At 41.4% G+C, this 8,392-nt stretch overlaps 1 pseudogene; it reads right to left on the reverse strand.

Moving 5' to 3' along the window:
• Positions 1-6,447: 6,447 nt before the first annotated feature.
• Positions 6,448-7,633, reverse strand: LOC111538447 (annotated as a pseudogene).
• Positions 7,634-8,392: the final 759 nt, after the last annotated feature.

Genomic DNA, 8,392 nt, shown 5'->3' on the forward strand with positions numbered 1-8,392 from the left:
CACAAACAAATGGAAAAACATACCATCCTCATGTATAGGAAGAATCAATATTGTGAAAATGGCTGTACTGCCCAAAGTAATTTATAGATTCAACACTATTCCCATCAAATTACCATTGACATTTTTCACAGCATTAAGAAAAACTACTTTAAATTTCATATGGAATCAAAGAAGACTCTGTATATCCAAGACAATCCTAAGCAAAAAGAACAAAGCTGGAGGCATCATGCTACCTGACTTCAAACTATACTACAAGGCTACAGTAACCAAAACAGCATATTACTGGTACCAAAACAGACATATAGACCAATGGAACAGAACAGAGACCTCAGAAATAACACCACACATCTACAACCATCTGATCTTTGACAAGCCAGACGAAAACAAGCAATGGGGAAAGGATCTTCTATTTAATAAATGGTGCTGGGAAAACTGGCTAGGCACATGCAGAAAACTGAAACTGGACCCCTTCCTTACACCTTATATGAAAATTAACTCAAGATGAATTAAAGACTTAAATGTGAAACCCCAAACCATAAAAACCCTAGAAGAAAATCTAGGTAATACCATTCAGGACACAGGCAAGGGCAAAGACTTAATGACGAAAACACCAAAAGTGATTGCAACAAAAGCCAAGATTGACAAATGGGATCTGAATAAATGAAAGAGCTTCTGCACAGCAAAAGAAACTATCATCAGAGTGAACAGGCAACCTACAGAATGGGAGAAAATTTTTGCAATTTACCCACCTGACAAAGGTCTAATACCCAGAATTTACAGGGAACTTAAACAAATTTACAAGAAAAAAACAAACGACCCCATCAAAAAGTGGGCAAAGGATATGATCAGACACTTCTCAAAATAAGACATTTATGCAGCCAACAAACATGAAAAAAAGCTCAACATCACTGATTATTAGAGAAATGCAAATCAAAACCACAATGAGATACCATCTTATACCAGTGAGAATGGTGATTATTAAAAAGTCAAGAAATAATAGATGCTGGCGAGGCTGTGGAGAAACAGGAATGCTTTTACACTGTGGGAGTGTAAATTAGTTCAACCATTGTGGAAGACAATATGGTGATTCCTCAGGGATCTAGAATCAGAAATATCATTTGACCCAGCAATCCTATTACTGAGTATATATTCAAAGGAGTATAAATCATTCTACTGTAACGACACATGCACATATATGTTTATTGCAGCACTATTTACAGTAGCAAAGACATCGAACCAACCTAAATGCCCATTAATGATAGACTGGATAAAGAAAATGTGGAGACAAATGTATACATAAATGACTACAGATTGATATGGCAAGTGCTAGAAGCAGGGATGTGGATGGTATTGTTGAAACCCAGGGAAAGACGTTCAGGAATCACAGTGTGTATTAAACATTTATTATCTTTGTGTGTTGGTCTCTCCTAGGTTTTCTTGGAAGGATGGGTCATTGTCCCCGTGATTTTATTTTCATGAATGAGGGTCTATGGGAGGGAAAATTTGATATTGCAATTCTTGCAACTCAAAAAGGCATGAAACATGAATGTGTTTGAGTAGAGGCCTTCTCCTAAGATCCTATGGTGGGTTCTGGGAGTTTCTCCCTATCAGATGGTGTGAATGGCTGCAAATGACTTTATAGTCTGGCAAATAGGCACCTGAAGCTAATGAGGCCTTTGTCATAAGGTCCTTTAACGTTTTTCTAATAGCTATTCTCATGGTAATTTTGTCATTTCCATAATATCTCTCTCCTCACTTGGAAATACCTTGAGTCCTATCTTTACTAGAAGTGAAAGTTTCCTACAGGGCTCTTCATCAATTCTCTCATTATAAAACGTTTTCATTGGCTGATCAAAAGGATAATTTGGGGGAAGATTTAGGTTTTTTTCTCCCCCTCTAACAAAATAATTATAAACAATGTTAGACTGCAAGGTGGCCCTTAGTAGTAAAACCGAACCTCTTCTTACTCTGCTCCATAAAGGGAGCCTTTACATCCTATTTGCCTCGGCTGTGTCTAGCACGGTGCCTGACACCTGGTAAGGGCTCAAACAACAGCAGGCGAAATGGAACAGAATATTGGAGTGGGAGTGAATGCCCTTTAGAGCAGGAGTGCCAAAAAGCAATTTTTTTTCTTATTTATTTATTTTTGTACATAAATAAGTTCTTTAGTGGTGATTTCTGAGATTTTGGTGCACCCATCACCTGAGCCATGTACACTGTACCCAATGTAGTCTACTAAAAAGCAATTTTGAAAGGTAAAATGGAGTTTCTAAAGCTTCACCTGCTGAAAAGTAACCAACTATGGCAAACTTCCGGTCAATTCAGGGTCCTGGAATGAACCTACCTTTGAACACTAAGGTTATGCTTCAGTGATGCCAAGTAATTGGATGAACTGTTTTGGACTTTTCTTGAATTGGCCTGTTGTGTGCTGTCCATGTGGAGAGAACTGTAGAGTGCTCCTAGTTTCTCTTCAGTTACAGAAACTGAGGCTTGAGTCCCTTTCCAGAATATTTCTCAGCTGAGTTGATTCAATGTGTTGCATTATTCTATTTATCCAAATACCCTTTCCAAGCAGAAACAACAGACCTGGATTCATTTACAGCCAGGGCACAAATATGTACATCTTTAACAGAATGTCATGTTATTTCAGAGCCAAATCCCACCTTCTGATGTTGACATTGTTCCTTTATAAGTCATGGAAGCTGAGAGCCCATCACCACAGGTCTCAATCTGGCCTTTGATTCCAGTCATGCTCTCCAACAGCTGGGGAAAGCATTTAAGGTGAACAGGTGCTCTCAAGAGATGAACTTCTGGTCGTTATTCCTTATGAGAAGATCTAGGGCTTCTCATAAAATAACACCTAGCATTTGTTTTACTTGAGAAGGAGAAAGAAAGCAAAACCAAGTAAAATAGAATACACTTAAAGTAGATAGAACATCTTTGTAGTTGGAGATTCGAGCTCAGACTCCTGCCCTAGACGTCTTTCTCTTCATTTCTATACCAAATAGCAACTTACTGTGGATTGGATGACCACCAATGCTATTATTATTATTATATTTCAGTCACACAGCACTAGATATGGGTGAAGTGATTTACAATCATGCTATATGATTAAGTAAGAAAAAATGATTCTTTTAAGTGAATTGAATTTTTATCTGGGGAGTATTTGTCTACTGCTCTCTGGTTCACTTAACTCAGGCAGCAAAAATAAATGGCTCATTTTCACTTCTGAATTTGAGTACATTTGTACACGACTCCCATGTTTTAGAATTTAACACTTTGATAAAAAGTAAAAGCCAGAAACAGTTTTTGTGAATTTCTTTTAGCCTTTCATAAAAACGTCCTTTCGGCAGTACTTGTAATATTGGTAACTATAGTGAATTTAAATTAGAGAATGAGAAGATAGGCTAGAAAAAAGAAGAGAGTGACTTGAGTTTGAAGCAAATCTTGTCACCTCCACTGCCACTGTCCTCATCATTCCAGTGGGCAATTAGAATAGCGTAATAAAATAGAATGAGATTGATAGAGGTGATCATATCACATCCACCCCCTTGGTTGAACCTGTTGATGGTTTTCCATCATTACCCAATGTCTGACATGCAATAAACCTAAAGCAAACTTTAATTGAATTTGTTTGTTGAAATTCTCATTTATAATACCCATAGGTCAAAGGGAAGAAGTTAGGAAGAAAAAAAGACTTTTGATTGATTACTAATGAGGCAGAATATTTTTTTCTATGTCTATTGAACTTTTGTGTGTGTGTGAATTTCCTGTTGTTTCTTATCTATTTTTTTCTGATATGGTGGGTGTGCTTTTTCTTTCTTGGTCTAAACATATATTTATTAAACCAGCAGTCCCCAACCTTTTTGGTACTAGGGACCAGTTTTGTGGAAGACAATTTTTCCACAGACTGGGTAAGGGGATCATTTTGGAATGATTAAAGCACATTACATTTATTGTGTACTTTATTTCTATTATTATTATTATATTGTAATATATAATGAAAAAATTATACAACTCACCATAATGTAGAATCAGTGGGAGCCCTGAGCTTGTCTTCCTGAAACTAGACAATCCCATCTGGGGTGATGGGAGACAGTGACAGATCATCAGGCATTAGATTCTCATAAGGAGCTCACAACCTAGATTCCTTGCATGTGCCATTCACAGTAGGGTTTGTGCTCCTGTGGGAATCTAAGGCGGGTGCTGATCTGACAGGAGGCAGAGCTCAGGTAGTAATGTGAGCAATGAGGAGCAGCTGTAAATACAGATGAAGTTTCGCTTACTTGCTGCTCACCTCCTGTTGTGCGGGCCAGTTCCTAATGGTACTGGTCCATGGCCTGGGGCTTGAGGATGCCTCTATTAAACATTTTCTTAAAAACTGTGATGGGTCAGCTCTTAGCTCTCTTGGCTATAAGTATGTGTGTAGTCATGCGGGTGCGCACACGCACACGCACACACAGGTGTTCTGTAATCTCTGCTTTGCATCATCATTTCATAAATTGTGCTTAAACTCCTTCAGTAAAGAAGTCCAGAGGTCATATTCTTTTCTTTAAAACTTTGCCTTTCTCTCCATCCCAGACATGAAGTGCACATTAGAGGTACTAGTACTGTCAGAACATTTAGATCTCTTTCACCAATGTAGTCTTAAATATGGGGTTTAGCTGAATTCCTTCACTGAGGTGGTGTAAGCTTTACACTCTGGAATGAGCACTGTCCCCTCTGTTGGGAATCCATTCCTGGGTCTACACTCTGCCCAAGATGCATTAAAGAGCATTTACTGTGCCCTCATCATTGGGCAACTTAAGGATAAGACCTGTTCCTGACCACTGGGAGCTTGACTTAGTTGGGCAGTTGAGCTACAGGGGCTTCAGTTATGAAAAAAATACGAGGCCATATATACTTATGAAATTGAGGGAATGGTTCAGATAACAAGTGCTATAGGAATCTAAGAAAGGAGAGAGCGGTGGGGGCTGAAAGGATGAAGTGCTGTGAAGACAATGGGACTGACTTGGGATTTGAGGAGTGGCTAGTTTGGATTGTGAAGATGTTTCAAGCAAGAGGAAATAGGATTTTTGTTGCAGAGAATGTGTAGTTAAGGTGAACACATTGGGCAGCTCTGGTTATCACCTGACCTCAGGGCCAGGTGAAGCCTGGGCTCCAGGCTGAGGACCTGCTGGGGGCTTCTGAGCAGGACCATGAGATAAATGTTTCAGGAGGATGACTCTGCCTGCAGCATGGGAGGAGGAGCAATGAGGTTCCATGAGCCTAGATGGAAGGAGAGCCTTAACCTGTGCCCAGCAGTCCAGCTGTGGTGTTGGAGGAGGGCTGCATCTGAGTGGGGCAGTGAGAGTGGACAGACTTGGCCAGGTAAGGGACTTGATAGCTGATTAGACATGGGTCACAAGTTGAAAACTTGACTCTGGTGGAGTCAGTGACCATGATATGCAAAGCAGGAGGGAACTCTTTCTCTGGTCTTTGGTGAAAGAATGAAGGCTGGTGCAATGTTAAAGCTTTGAGGGAGGGTGAGCGCTGGTCCCTCGAATGTCACTACTACTGAGATATCATGCAGGCTGCTGCTGAATCTTCCCTTGTTCCTGACTGCCTCATTCCTGACCACAGGTGTTGTCGGGGCATCTGTCTTTCAGTCACTTCCTTCTCATGATCACATCGGCACTGTTGGTTCGTATTATGCAGACATTGTTGTTCGGCTGTGATGCCATCTTGGATTGCAGGAGATTTCGTTAGGGTGTCAAAGGGCCTGTTCACTCTGTGCCACACCTGGATACACTAATTTGTCTTGCTGCTGCCCTGCTTTGCTGACAGGTGCGTGTGTGTGTGTGTACGCGTGTGTGTGTGTGTTGAAGGACTTATCAGCCTACACATAGCACATGGCTGTTTCTTTCCTGGGCATTAGAAATTCTACATTACTTTGCTGTTTTCCCAGGTTTCTGTCCAAGAAGGGCCTAGTGTCTCTTTGCTCTGTTTTTGCAATGTATCATCATATTTCACACCCTCCCTAACACACACACACACACACACAATACATACATGCTTTTTACTTCTGTATGTCCCCTTCGGTTCTTACTTTATCTCATGTAAGAGGATCTTTACCTAATCTTGGGGTAGAATGTGTGGGGGAAGGCATTGCTTTACTTGTCAGCTCATCTTTCCAATTATTCTATCTATGTCAGGGATGAGGCATTTGGAGTCAAACACTGACTCCTGTGTTTTCTACTTTATGCTGTGTCATTTGGTCACCGAGGTAATTAATACCACATGAGTAAGAGTAGGAGTAATAAGAAATATTAAAAACAAACTAAGAATTCAATATATGAAACAAATTTGAAAATGGGAGTGCATCCTGCTCTTTTTTTTTTTTTTTTCAGTGGGAAATAACTTTTATTGAGACCCCGCCAGCTGCAAAATCTGTTCCTGGCATTAAGCTCATTCTTCCTTTGCAATTCGGTCTTTCTTGAGTGGTCCCATGAATGCTTTCTTCTCCTCCATGGTTTGGAAGTGGCCATGGCCAAACTTGGAGGTAGTGTCAATGAACTTAAGGTCAATATTCTTCATCTGCACCAGCAAGGACTTGTGGAGGGTGAGTACCCACTTCTTGGTTCCCATCACACAGCCTTTCAGCATGACAAAGTCATTGGTCACTTCACCATAGTGGACAAAGCCACCTAGAGGGTTGATGCTCTTGTCAGACAGGTCATAGTCAGTGGAGGCATTGTTCTTGATCAGCTTGCCATCCTTGATAAGGTAGCCCTGGCCAATCTTATAGATCTTCTTGTTGATCTCAGTGCAGTGATGGTAGCCTTTCTGCCCAATGCGTGCCACAGAGAAGGCCACATGAGCAGGAGGCCACGCCCTAATACAGGCCACCTTGCTCAGGCCTTGGTGGGTCTTGTGGGGCAGCTTCTTGGTGTGCAAAGACTGGTGACCCCTCTGTAGTCTTTGCCCTTGGTCACCCTGATGACGTCGATCATCTCATCCTGCCCAAACACTTGGTTCACAGGTACCTGCTGCTCGAGCCTCTCACAGGCCCAGTACAGCTTCTGGGCCATGGCGCCTCCATTCACCTGGATCTCCATCAGGTGGGCCTTCTTCTGGCGCAGAGGAAGCAGGTGCATCTGGGTGTGGGCAATGACACGGATAACTTGGCAGTACTTCTTCATGCTGCTGAAGTCCTTCTCCAGCTGCTTCTTGCCATCCTCATCCATTTCTTGCAGTACTTGGTAAAGGCCTTCTTCTTAGACTTATGCCAGTTCTTATAGAAACACCTCTTGCATTCATCACTGTTGTGCTCAGCGAAGACAGTCTTGAAGGTCCGGAGGCCTCGAGGGGTTTCCATGTAGCCCACAATGCCCACAGACACCATGGGTGTCGTCTCCACAATGGTCACAGCCTCCACTACCTCCTTCTTGTTCACCTTGGATTGTGGCCTGTCGACTTCCCGCACGATGTGGGTCATGCCAGCCTTGTATCCCAGGAAGGCTGTGAGGTGGACCGGCTTGGACGGGTCATCCTTAGGGAAACTCTTCACCTTCCCACAATGCCTGCTGCTGCACTTCCGAGGCAGGAAACCAAGGGACCCATGTCTGGGAGCGGAGAACTTTCTGTGAGACATCACACCATCAAATCCCACCGGTAGAGCCCTGCTCTTTTACTTAAAATTGTGTTTTCACCATTTTCCTATTTTGTTACGTACTTTTCAAAAACATATTTTTAAATGGCGGCATCATTTATTTAACAACCCTTCTATTGTTGGAATTAAGTTTTTCCAAGATTTCTCTTTTTGAATTTCAAACAACTTAGTGATGAAAAACAGTGTGCATAAGTCTTTGAGTACCCTTCTTTTTATTTCCTTAATAAGAATTCCTAAGGGGGAATTACTGAGTCAAAGCAAATGAACATTTAAACGACTCTTGATAATTGTGTCCAAATTGCCCTGCAGATAAGTCGTTGCAAACACTTCAAACTGCAGCACTTATTTATCCATGTTGTTAGCAGCCTTATTACTTTGAACATCATCATTTATAGGAGCTTTTCCATTTGAGAGTTCATCCTTCCATGTAGTTTTAACTTGAAAGTCTTTATTTGTAGTGAGGTTCTCTTAGTCTGCTTTCTTTCTAAATTTTTATTTAATTTTTTTTTTTTTTTTATAGACATGGGCTTTTGCCATGTTGCCCAGGGTGATTTCGATCAAGCAGTCCTCCCGCCTTGGCCTCCCAAAGTGCTGGGATTACAGGTGTGAGTCATTATGCCTGGCTCCAGTCTGTTTTCTGTTATTATAATATGACACTTGAAGACTAGGAAGTTTATAATGGAAAGAGGCTTATTTAGCTCACAGTTCTGGAAACTGGGAGGTCCAAGATCAGGCGACTGA

This window comes from Piliocolobus tephrosceles, chromosome 5, assembly GCF_002776525.5.
Source record: "Piliocolobus tephrosceles isolate RC106 chromosome 5, ASM277652v3, whole genome shotgun sequence".
Classification (NCBI taxonomy): domain Eukaryota; kingdom Metazoa; phylum Chordata; class Mammalia; order Primates; family Cercopithecidae; genus Piliocolobus; species Piliocolobus tephrosceles.